This window comes from Amblyomma americanum, unplaced genomic scaffold (genome assembly GCF_052857255.1).
Source record: "Amblyomma americanum isolate KBUSLIRL-KWMA unplaced genomic scaffold, ASM5285725v1 scaffold_21, whole genome shotgun sequence".
Lineage (NCBI taxonomy): Eukaryota > Metazoa > Arthropoda > Arachnida > Ixodida > Ixodidae > Amblyomma > Amblyomma americanum.
In genome coordinates this window covers 1,176,543-1,189,327 of record NW_027526493.1, presented here as the reverse complement: position 1 = coordinate 1,189,327, position 12,785 = coordinate 1,176,543, and positions in this window count along the sequence as shown.

Below are 12,785 nucleotides of genomic sequence, written 5' to 3'. Positions count from 1 at the left end.
CTCAGAACTGCGCGAAAACTTGTATTCCGACTCAAAACAACGGGATACATCGTTTTAGATCGAAACTAGCAAGATTCACGAGCATCGATTTTACAAGTCGTCGAAGAGTACACGAGAGAAAGGTGTAAACTTTTTCTCTCAGAACTGCGCGAAAACTTGTATTCCGGCTCAAAACAACGGGATACATCGTTTTAGATCGAAACTAGCAAGATTCACGAGCATCGAATTTACAAGTCTTCGAAGAGTACACGAGAGAAAGGTGTAAACTTTTTCTCTCAGAACTGCGCGAAAACTTGTATTCCGGCTCAAAACAACGGGATTCAACGTTTTAGATCGAAACTAGCATGATTCACGAGCATCGATTTTTCAAGTCGTCGAATACTAGACGAGAGAAAGGTGTAAACTTTTCTCTCAGAACTGCGCGAAAACTTGTATTCCGGCTCAAAACAACGGGATTCATCGTTTTAGATCGAAACTAGCAAGATTCACGAGCATCAATTTTACAAGTCGTCTAAGAGTACACGAGAGAAAGGTGTGAACTTTTTCTCTGAGATCTGCGCGAAAACATGTATTCCGGCTCAAAACAACGGGTTACATCGTTTTAGATCGAAACTAGCATGATTCACGAGCATCGATTTTACAAGTCGTCGAAGAGTACACGAGAGAAAGGTGTAAACTTTTTCTCTCAGAACAGCGCGAAAACTTGTATTCCGGCTCAAAACAAAGGGATACATCGTTTTAGGTCGAAATTAGCAAGATTCACGAGCATCGATTTTACAAGTCTTCGAATAGTAGACGAGAGAAAGGTGTAAACGTTTTCTCTCAGAACTGCGCGAAAACTTGTATTCCGGCTCAAAACAACGAGATACATCGTTTTAGGTCGAAACTAGCAAGATTCACGAGCATCGATTTTACAAGTCGTCGAATACTAGACGAGAGAAAGGTGTAAACTTTTTCTCTCAGAACTGCGCGAAAACTTGTATTCCGGCTCAAAACAACGGGATTCATCGTTTTAGATCGAAACTAGCAAGATTCACGAGCATCGATTTTACTAGTCGTCGAAGAGTACACGAGAGAAAGGTGTAAACTTTTTCTCTCGGAACTGCGCAAAATCTTGTATTCCGGCTCAAAACAACAGGATACATCGTTTTAGATGGAAACTAGCATGATTCACGAGCATCGATTTTACATGTAGTCTAAGAGTACACGAGAGAAAGGTGTAAACTTTAACTCTCAGAACTGCGCGAAAACTTGTATTCCGGCTCAAAACAACGGGATACATCGTTTTAGATCGAAACTAGCAAGATTCACGAGCATCGATTTTACGAGTCGTCGAGGAGTAGACGAGAGAAAGGTGTAAACGTTTTCTCTCCGAACTGCACGAAAACTTGTATTCCGGCTCAAAACAACAGGATATATCGTTTTAGATCGAAACTAGCAAAATTCACGAGCATCGATTTTACATGTCGTCGAAGAGTACACGAGAGAAAGGTGTAAACTTTTTCTCTCAGAACTGCGCGAAAACTTGTATTCCGGCTCAAAACAACGGGATACATCGATTTAGGTCAAAACTAGCAAGATTCACGAGAATCGATTTCACAAGTCTTCGAAGAGTAGACGAGAGAAAGGTGTAAACTTTAACTCTCAGAACTGCGCGAAAACTTGTATTACGACTCAAAACAACGGGATACATCGTTTTAGATCGAAACTAGCAAGATTCACGAGCATCAATTTTACAAGTCGTCGAAGAGTACACGAGAGAAAGGTGTAAACTTTTTCTCTCAGAACTGCGCGAAAACTTGTATTCCGGCTCAAAACAACGGGATACATCGTTTTAGATCGAAACTAGCAAGATTCACGAGCATCGATTTTACAAGTCTTCAAAGAGTACACGAGAGAAAGGTGTAAACTTTTTCTCTCAGAACTGCGCGAAAACTTGCATTCCGGCTCAAAACAACGGGATACACCGTTTTAGATCGAAACTAGCATGATTCACGAGCATCGGTTTTTCAAGTCGTCGAATACTAGACGAGAGAAAGGTGTAAACTTTTTCTCTCAGAACTGCGCGAAAACTTGTATTCCAGCTCAAAACAACGGGATTCATCGTTTTAGATCGAAACTAGCGAGATTCACGAGCATCAATTTTACAAGTCGTCTAAGAGTACACGAGAGAAAGGTGTAAACTTTTTCTCTCAGAACTGCGCGAAAACTTGTATTCCGGCTCAAAACAACGGGATACACCGTTTTAGATCGAAACTAGCATGATTCACGAGCATCGATTTTTCAAGTCGTCGAATACTAGACGAGAGAAAGGTGTAAACTTTTTCTCTCAGAACTGCGCGAAAACTTGTATTCCGGCTCAAAACAACGGGATTCATCGTTTTAGATCGAAACTAGCAAGATTCACGAGCATCAATTTTACAAGTCGTCTAAGAGTACACGAGAGAAAGGTGTGAACTTTTTCTCTGAGATCTGCGCGAAAACATGTATTCCGGCTCAAAACAACGGGTTACATCGTTTTAGATCGAAACTAGCAAGATTCACGAGCATCGATTTTACTAGTCGTCGAAGAGTACACGAGAGAAAGGTGTAAACTTTTTCTCTCAGAACTGCGCGAAAACTTGTATTCCGACTCAAAACAACGGGATACATCGTTTTAGATCGAAACTAGCATGATTCACGAGCATCGATTTTACAAGACGTCGAAGAGTACACGAGAGAAAGGTGTAAACTTTTCTCTCAGAACTGCGCGAAAACTAGTATTCCGGCTCAAAACAACAGGATACATCGTTTTAGATCGAAACTAGCATGATTCACGAGCATCGATTTTACAAGTCGTCGAAAAGTACACGAGAGAAAGGTGTAATCTTTTTCTCTCAGAACTGCGCGAAAACTTGTATTCCGGCTCAAAACAAAGGGATACATCGTTTTAGGTCGAAATTAGCAAGATTCACGAGCATCGATTTTACAAGTCTTCGAATAGTAGACGAGAGAAAGGTGTATACTTTTTCTCTCAGAACCTCGCGAAAACTTGTATTCCGGCTCAAAACAACGAGGTACATCGCTTTAGATCGAATCTAGCAAGATTCACGAGAATCGATTTCACAAGTCTTCGAAGAGTAGACGAGAGAAAGGTGTAAACTTTAACTCTCAGAACTGCGCGAAAACTTGTATTCCGACTCAAAACAACGGGATACATTGTTTTAGATCGAAACTAGCAAGATTCACGAGCATCGATTTTACAAGTCGTCGAAGAGTACACGAGAGAAAGGTGTAAACTTTTTCTCTCAGAACTGCGCGAAAACTTGTATTCCGGCTCAAAACAACGGGATACATCGTTTTAGATCGAAACTAGCAAGATTCACGAGCATCGATTTTACAAGTCTTCGAAGAGTACACGAGAGAAAGGTGTAAACTTTTTCTCTCAGAACTGCGCGAAAACTTGTATTCCGGCTCAAAACAACGGGATACACAGTTTTAGATCGAAACTAGCATGATTCACGAGCATCGATTTTACAAGTCGTCGAAGAGTACTCGAGAGGAAGGTGGAAACTTTTTCTCTCAGAACTGCGCGAAAACTTGTATTCCGGCTCAAAACAACGGGATTCATCGTTTTAGATCGAAACTAGCAAGATTCACGAGCATCGATTTTACAAGTCGTCGAAGAGTAGACGAGAGAAAGGTGTGAACTTTTTCTCTCAGAACTGCGCGAAAACTTGTATTCCGGCTCAAAACAACAGAATACATCGTTTTAGATCGAAACTAGCAAGATTCACGAGCAACGATTTTACAAGTCGTCGAAGAGTAGACGAGAGAAAGGTGTAAACTTTTTCTCTCAGAACTGCACGAAAACTTGTATTCCGGCTCAAAACAACGGGATACATCGTTTTAGATCGAAACTAGCAAGATTCACGAGCATCTATTTTACAAGTCGTCGAAGAGTAGACGAGAGAAAGGTGTATATTTTTTCTCTCAGAACTGCGCGAAAACTTGCATCCCGGCTCAAAACAACGGGATTCATCGTTTTAGATCGAAACTAGCAAGATTCACGAGCATCGATTTTACAAGTCGTCGAATAGTAGAAGAGAGAGAGGTGTAAACTTTTTCTCTCAGAACTGCGCGACAACTTGTTTTCCGGCTCAAAAAAACGGGATACATCGTTTTAGATCGAAACTAGCAAGATTCACGAGCATCGATTTTGCAAGTCCTCGAAGAGTAGACGAGAGAAAGGCTAAACTTTTTTTCTCAGAACTGCACGAAAAACTTCTATTCCAGCTCAAAACAACGGGATACATTGTTGTAGATCGAAACTGGCAAGATATACGAGCATTGATTTTTCAAGTCGTCGAAGAGTAGACGAGAGAAAGGTGTAAACTTTTTCTCTCAGAACTGCGCCAAAACTTGTATTCCGGCTCAAAAAAACGGGATACATCGTTTTAGATCGAAACTAGCAAGATTCACGAGCATCGATTTTACAAGTCGTTGAAGAGTAGACGAGAGAAAGGTGTAAACTTTTTCTCTCAGAACGGCGCCAAAACTTGTATTCCGGCTCAAAAAAAAGGGGATACATCGTTTTAGATCGAAACTAGCAAGATTCACGAGCATCGATTTTACGAGTCTTCGAAGAGTAGACGAGAGAAAGGTGTAACTTTTTCTCTCAGAACTGCGCGAAAACTTGTATTGCGGCTCAAAACAACGAGATACATCGTTTTAGATCGAAACTAGCAAGATTCACGGGCATCGATTTTACAAGTCTTCGAAGAGTAGACGAGAGAAAGGTGTAAACTTTTTCTCTCAGAACTGCGCGAAAACTTGTATTCCGGCTCAAAACAACGCGATACATCGTTTTAGGTCGAAACTAGCAAGATTCACGAGCATCGATTTTACCAGTCGTCGACGAGTAGACAAGAAAAAGGTGTAAAATTTTTCTCTCAGAACTGCACGAAAACTTGTATTCCGGCTCAAAACAAGGGGATACATCGTTTTAGGTCGAAACTAGCAATATTCACGAGCATCGATTTTACAAGTCGTCGAAAAGTAGACGAGAGGAAGGTGTAAACTTTTTCTCTCAGAACTGCGCGAAAACTTGCATCCCGGCTCAAAACAACGGGATTCATCGTTTTAGATCGAAACTAGCAAGATTCACGAGCATCGATTTTACAAGTCGTCGAATAGTAGAAGAGAGAGAGGTGTAAACTTTTTCTCTCAGAACTGCGCGACAACTTGTTTTCCGGCTCATAAAAACGGGATACATCGTTTTAGATCGAAACTAGCAAGATTCACGAGCATCGATTTTGCAAGTCCTCGAAGAGTAGACGAGAGAAAGGCTAAACTTTTTTTCTCAGAACTGCACGAAAAACTTCTATTCCAGCTCAAAACAACGGGATACATTGTTGTAGATCGAAACTGGCAAGATATACGAGCATTGATTTTTCAAGTCGTCGAAGAGTAGACGAGAGAAAGGTGTAAACTTTTTCTCTCAGAACTGCGCCAAAACTTGTATTCCGGCTCAAAAAAACGGGATACATCGTTTTAGATCGAAACTAGCAAGATTCACGAGCATCGATTTTACAAGTCGTTGAAGAGTAGACGAGAGAAAGGTGTAAACTTTTTCTCTCAGAACGGCGCCAAAACTTGTATTCCGGCTCAAAAAAAAGGGGATACATCGTTTTAGATCGAAACTAGCAAGATTCACGAGCATCGATTTTACAAGTCTTCGAAGAGTAGACGAGAGAAAGGTGTAAACTTTTTCTCTCAGAACTGCGCGAAAACTTGTATTGCGGCTCAAAACAACGAGATACATCGTTTTAGATCGAAACTAGCAAGATTCACGGGCATCGATTTTACAAGTCTTCGAAGAGTAGACGAGAGAAAGGTGTAAACTTTTTCTCTCAGAACTGCGCGAAAACTTGTATTCCGGCTCAAAACAACGCGATACATCGTTTTAGGTCGAAACTAGCAAGATTCACGAGCATCGATTTTACCAGTCGTCGACGAGTAGACAAGAAAAAGGTGTAAAATTTTTCTCTCAGAACTGCACGAAAACTTGTATTCCGGCTCAAAACAAGGGGATACATCGTTTTAGGTCGAAACTAGCAATATTCACGAGCATCGATTTTACAAGTCGTCGAAAAGTAGACGAGAGGAAGGTGTAAACTTTTTCTCTCAGAACTGCGCGAAAACTTGTATTCCGGCTCAAAACAACGGGATACATCGTTTTAGGTCGAAACTAGCAAGATTCACGAGCATCGATTTTACAAGTCGTCGAAGAGTGGACGAGAGAAAGGAGTAAACTTTTTCTCTCAGAACTGCACGAAAACTTGTATTCCGGCTCAAAACAACGGGGTACATCGTTTTAGATCGTAACTAGCAAGATTCACGAGCATCGATTTTACAAGTCGTCGGAGAGTCCACGAGAGAAAGATGTAAACGTTTTCTCTCAGAACGGCGCGAAAACTTGTATTCCGGCTCAAAACAACGGGATACATCGTTTTAGGTCGAAACTAGCAATATTCACGAGCATCGATTTTACAAGTCGTCGAATAGTAGACGAGAGAAAGGTGTAAACATTTTCTGTCAGAACTGCGCGAAAACTTCTATTCCAGCTCAAAACAACGGGATACATCGTTGTAGATCGAAACTAGCAAGATATACGAGCATTGATTTTTCAAGTCGTCGAAGAGTAGACGAGAGAAAGGTGTAAACTTTTTCTCTCAGAACTGCGCGAAAACTTGTATTCCGCCTCAAAACAGCGGGATACATCGTTTTAGGTCGAAACTAGCAATATTCACGAGCATCAATTTTACAAGTCGTCGAATAGTAGACGAGAGAAAGGTGTAAACATTTTCTCTCAGAACTGCGCGAAAACTTCTATTCCAGCTCAAAACAACGGGATACATCGTTGTAGATCGAAACTAGCAAGATATACGAGCATTGATTTTACAAGTCGTCGAAGAGTAGACGAGAGAAATGTGTAAACTTTTTCTCTCAGAACTGCGCCAAAACTTGTATTCCGGCTCAAAGAAACGGAATACATCGTTTTAGATCGAAACTAGGAAGATTCACGAGCATCGATTTTACAAGTCTTCGAAGAGTAGACGAGAGAAAGGTGTAAACTTTTTCTCTCAGAACTGCGCGAAAACTTGTATTACGGCTCAAAACAACGAGATACATCGTTTTAGATCGAAACTAGCAAGATTCACGGGCATAGATTTTAAAAGTCTTCGAAGAGTAGACGACAGAAAGGTGTAAACTTTTTCTCTCAGAACTGCGCGAAAACTTGTATTCCGGCTCAAAACAACGCGATACATCGTTTTAGGTCGAAACTAGCAAGATTCACGAGCATCGATTTTACCAGTCGTCGAAGAGTAGACATGAGAAAGGTGTAAACTTTTTCTCTCAGAACTGCACGAAAACTCGTATTCCGGCTCAAAACAAAGGAATACATCGTTTTAGATCGAAACTAGCAAGATTCACGAGCATCGATTTTACAAGTCGTCGAAGAGTACTCGAGAGGAAGGTGGAAACTTTTTCTCTCAGAACTGCGCGAAAACTTGTATTCCGGCTCAAAACAACGGGATTCATCGTTTTAGATCGAAACTAGCAAGATTCACGAGCATCGATTTTACAAGTCGTCGAAGAGTAGACGAGAGAAAGGTGTGAACTTTTTCTCTCAGAACTGCGCGAAAACTTGTATTCCGGCTCAAAACAACAGAATACATCGTTTTAGATCGAAACTAGCAAGATTCACGAGCAACGATTTTACAAGTCGTCGAAGAGTAGACGAGAGAAAGGTGTAAACTTTTTCTCTCAGAACTGCACGAAAACTTGTATTCCGGCTCAAAACAATGGGATACATCGTTTTAGGTCGAAACTAGCAATATTCACGAGCATCGATTTTACAAGTCGTCGAATAGTAGACGAGAGGAAGGTGTAAACTTTTTCTCTCAGAACTGCGCGAAAACTTGTATTCCGGCTCAAAACAACGGGATACATCGTTTTAGGTCGAAACTAGCAAGATTCACGAGCATCGATTTTACAAGACGTCGAAGAGTGGACGAGAGAAAGGTGTAAACTTTTTCTCTCAGAACTGCACGAAAACTTGTATTCCGGCTCAAAACAACGCGATACATCGTTTTAGGTCGAAACTAGCAAGATTCACGAGCATCAATTTTACCAGTCGTCGACGAGTAGACAAGAAAAAGGTGTAAAATTTTTCTCTCAGAACTGCACGAAAACTTGTATTCCGGCTCAAAACAATGGGATACATCGTTTTAGGTCGAAACTAGCAATATTCACGAGCATCGATTTTACAAGTCGTCGAATAGTAGACGAGAGGAAGGTGTAAACTTTTTCTCTCAGAACTGCGCGAAAACTTGTATTCCGGCTCAAAACAACGGGATACATCGTTTTAGGTCGAAACTAGCAAGATTCACGAGCATCGATTTTACAAGACGTCGAAGAGTGGACGAGAGAAAGGTGTAAACTTTTTCTCTCAGAACTGCACGAAAACTTGTATTCCGGCTCAAAACAACGCGATACATCGTTTTAGGTCGAAACTAGCAAGATTCACGAGCATCAATTTTACCAGTCGTCGACGAGTAGACAAGAAAAAGGTGTAAAATTTTTCTCTCAGAACTGCACGAAAACTTGTATTCCGGCTCAAAACAATGGGATACATCGTTTTAGGTCGAAACTAGCAATATTCACGAGCATCGATTTTACAAGTCGTCGAATAGTAGACGAGAGGAAGGTGTAAACTTTTTCTCTCAGAACTGCGCAAAAACTTGTATTCCGGCTCAAAACAACGGGATACATCGTTTTAGGTCGAAACTAGCAAGATTCACGAGCATCGATTTTACAAGTCGTCGAAGAGTGGACGAGAGAAAGGTGTAAACTTTTTCTCTCAGAACTGCACGAAAACTTGTATTCCGGCTCAAAGCAACGGGGTACATCGTTTTAGATCGTAACTAGCAAGATTCACGAGCATCGATTTTACAAGTCGTCGGAGAGTCCACGAGAGAAAGATATAAACTTTTTCTCTCAGAGCTGCGCGAAAACTTGTATTCCGGCTCAAAACAACGGGATACATCGTTTTAGGTCGAAACTAGCAATTTTCACGAGCATCGATTTTACAAGTCGTCGAATAGTAGACGAGAGAAAGGTGTAAACATTTTCTGTCAGAACTGCGCGAAAACTTCTATTCCAGCTCAAAGCAACGGGATACATCGTTGTAGATCGAAACTAGCAAGATATACGAGCATTGATTTTTCAAGTCGTCGAAGAGTAGACGAGAGAAAGGTGTAAACTTTTTCTCTCAGAACTGCGCGAAAACTTGTATTCCGGCTCAAAACAGCGGGATACATCGTTTTAGGTTGAAACTAGCAATATTCACGAGCATCAATTTTAAAAGTCGTCGAATAGTAGACGAGAGAAAGGTGTAAACATTTTCTCTCAGAACTGCGCGAAAACTTCTATTCCAGCTCAAAACAACGGGATACATCGTTGTAGATCGAAACTAGCAAGATATACGAGCATTGATTTTACAAGTCGTCGAAGAGTAGACGAGAGAAATGTGTAAACTTTTTCTCTCAGAACTGCGCCAAAACTTGTATTCCGGCTCAAAAAAAACGGAATACATCGTTTTAGATCGAAACTAGGAAGATTCACGAGCATCGATTTTACAAGTCTTCGAAGAGTAGACGAGAGAAAGGTGTAAACTTTTTCTCTCAGGACTGCGCGAAAACTTGTATTACGGCTCAAAACAACGAGATACATCGTTTTAGATCGAAACTAGCAAGATTCACGGGCATCGATTTTACAAGTCTTCGAAGAGTAGACGAGAGAAAGGTGTAAACTTTTTCTCTCAGAACTGCGCGAAAACTTGTATTCCGTCTCAAAACAACGCGATACATCGTTTTAGGTCGAAACTAGCAAGATTCACGAGCATCGATTTTACCAGTCGTAGAAGAGTAGACATGAGAAAGGTGTAAACTTTTTCTCTCAGAACTGCGCGAAAACTTCTATTCCAGCTCAAAACAACGGGATACATCGTTGTAGATCGAAACTAGCAAGATATACGAGCATTGATTTTACAAATCGTCGAAGAGTAGACAAGAGAAAGGTGTAAACTTTTTCTCTCAGAACTGCGCCAAAACTTGTATTCCGGCTCAAAAAAACGGGATACATCGTTTTAGATCGAAACTAGCAAGATTCACGAGCATCGATTTTACAAGTCGTCGAAGAGTAGACGAGAGAAAGGTGTAAACGTTTTCTCTCAGAACTGCGCGAAAACTTGTATTCCGGCTCAAAACAACGGTATATATCGTTTTAGATCGAAAGTAGCAAGATTCACGAGCATCGATTTTACAAGTCGTCGAAGAGTAGACGAGAGAAAGGTGTAAACCTTTTCTCTCAGAACTGCGTCAGAACTTGTATTCCGGCTCAGAACAACGGGTTACATCGTTTTAGATCGAAACTAGCAGGATTCACGAGCATCGATATTACAAGTCGTCGAAGAGTAGACGAGAGAAAGGTGTAAACTTTTTCTCTCAGACCTGCGCGAAAATTGTATTCTGGCTCAAAACAACGGGATACATCGTTTTAGATCGAAACTAGCAAGATTCACGAGCATCGATTTTACACGTCGTCGAAGAGTACACGAGAGAAAGGTGTAAACGTTTTCTCTCAGAACTGCGCGAAAACTTGTATACCGGCTCAAAAAGTGGGATACATCGCTTTAGATCGAAACTAGCAAGATTCACGAGCATCGATTTTACAAGTCGTCGAAGAGTATACGAGAGAAAGGTGTAAACTATTTCTCTCAGAACTGCGCGAAAACTTGTATTCCGTCTCAAAACAACAGAATACATCGTTTTAGATCGAAACTAGCAAGATTCACGGGCATCGATTTTACAAGTCTTCGAAGAGTAGACGAGAGAAAGGTGTAAACTTTTTCTCTCAGAACTGCGCGAAAACTTGTATTCCGGCTCAAAACAACGCGATACATCGTTTTAGGTCGAAACTAGCAAGATTCACGAGCATCGATTTTACCAGTCGTCGAAGAGTAGACATGAGAAAGGTGTAAACTTTTTCTCTCAGAACTGCGCGAAAACTTCTATTCCAGCTCAAAACAACGGGATACATCGTTGTAGATCGAAACTAGCAAGATATACGAGCATTGATTTTACAAATCGTCGAAGAGTAGACAAGAGAAAGGTGTAAACTTTTTCTCTCAGAACTGCGCCAAAACTTGTATTCCGGCTCAAAAAAACGGGATACATCGTTTTAGATCGAAACTAGCAAGATTCACGAGCATCGATTTTACAAGTCGTCGAAGAGTAGACGAGAGAAAGGTGTAAACTTTTTCTCTCAGAACTGCGCGAAAACTTGTATTCCGGCTCAAAACAACGGTATATATCGTTTTAGATCGAAAGTAGCAAGATTCACGAGCATCGATTTTACAAGTCGTCGAAGAGTAGACGAGAGAAAGGTGTAAACCTTTTCTCTCAGAACTGCGCGAAAATTGTATTCTTGCTCAAAACAACGGGATACATCGTTTTAGATCGAAACTAGCAAGATTCACGAGCATCGATTTTACACGTCGTCGAAGAGTACACGAGAGAAAGGTGTAAACGTTTTCTCTCAGAACTGCGCGAAAACTTGTATACCGGCTCAAAAAGTGGGATACATCGCTTTAGATCGAAACTAGCAAGATTCACGAGCATCGATTTTACAAGTCGTCGAAGAGTATACGAGAGAAAGGTGAAAACTTTTTCTCTCAGAACTGCGGGAAAACTTGTATTCCGTCTCAAAACAACAGAATACATCGTTTTATATCGAAACCAGAAAGATTCACCAGCATCAATTTTACAAGTCGTCGAAGAGTAGACGAGAGAAAGGTGTAAACTTTTTCTCTCAGAACGGCGCCAAAACTTGAATTCCGGCTCAAAAAAAGGGGATACATCGTTTTAGATCGAAACTAGCAAGATTCACGAGCATCGAGTTTACAAGCCTTCGAAGAGTAGACGAGAGAAAGGTGTAAACTTTTTCTCTCAGAACTGCGCGAAAACTTGTATTGCGGCTCAAAACAACGAGATACATCGTTTTAGATCGAAACTAGCAAGATTCACGGGCATCGATTTTACAAGTCTTCGAAGAGTAGACGAGAGAAAGGTGTAAACTTTTTCTCTCAAAACTGCGCGAAAACTTGTATTCCGGCTCAAAACAACGCGATACATCGTTTTAGGTCGAAACTAGCAAGATTCACGAGCATCGATTTTACCAGTCGTCGAAGAGTAGACAAGAAAAAGGTGTAAAAGTTTTCTCTCAGAACTGCACGAAAACTTGTATTCCGGCTCAAAACAATGGGATACATCGTTTTAGGTCGAAACTAGCAATATTCACGAGCATCGATTTTACAAGTCGTCGAATAGTAGACGAGAGAAAGGTGTAAACTTTTTCTCTCAGAACTGCGCGAAAACTTGTATTCCGGCTCAAAACAACGGGATACATCGTTTTAGGTCGAAACTATCTAGATTCACGAGCATCGATTTTACAAGTCGTCGAAGAGTGGACGAGAGAAAGGTGTAAACTTTTTCTCTCAGAACTGCACGAAAACTTGTATTCCTGATCAAAACAACGGGGTACATCGTTTTAGATCGTAACTAGCAAGATTCACGAGCATCGATTTTACAAGTCGTCGGAGAGTCCACGAGAGAAAGATGTAAACTTTTTCTCTCAGAACTGCGCGAAAACTTGTATTCCGGCTCAAAACAACGGGATAC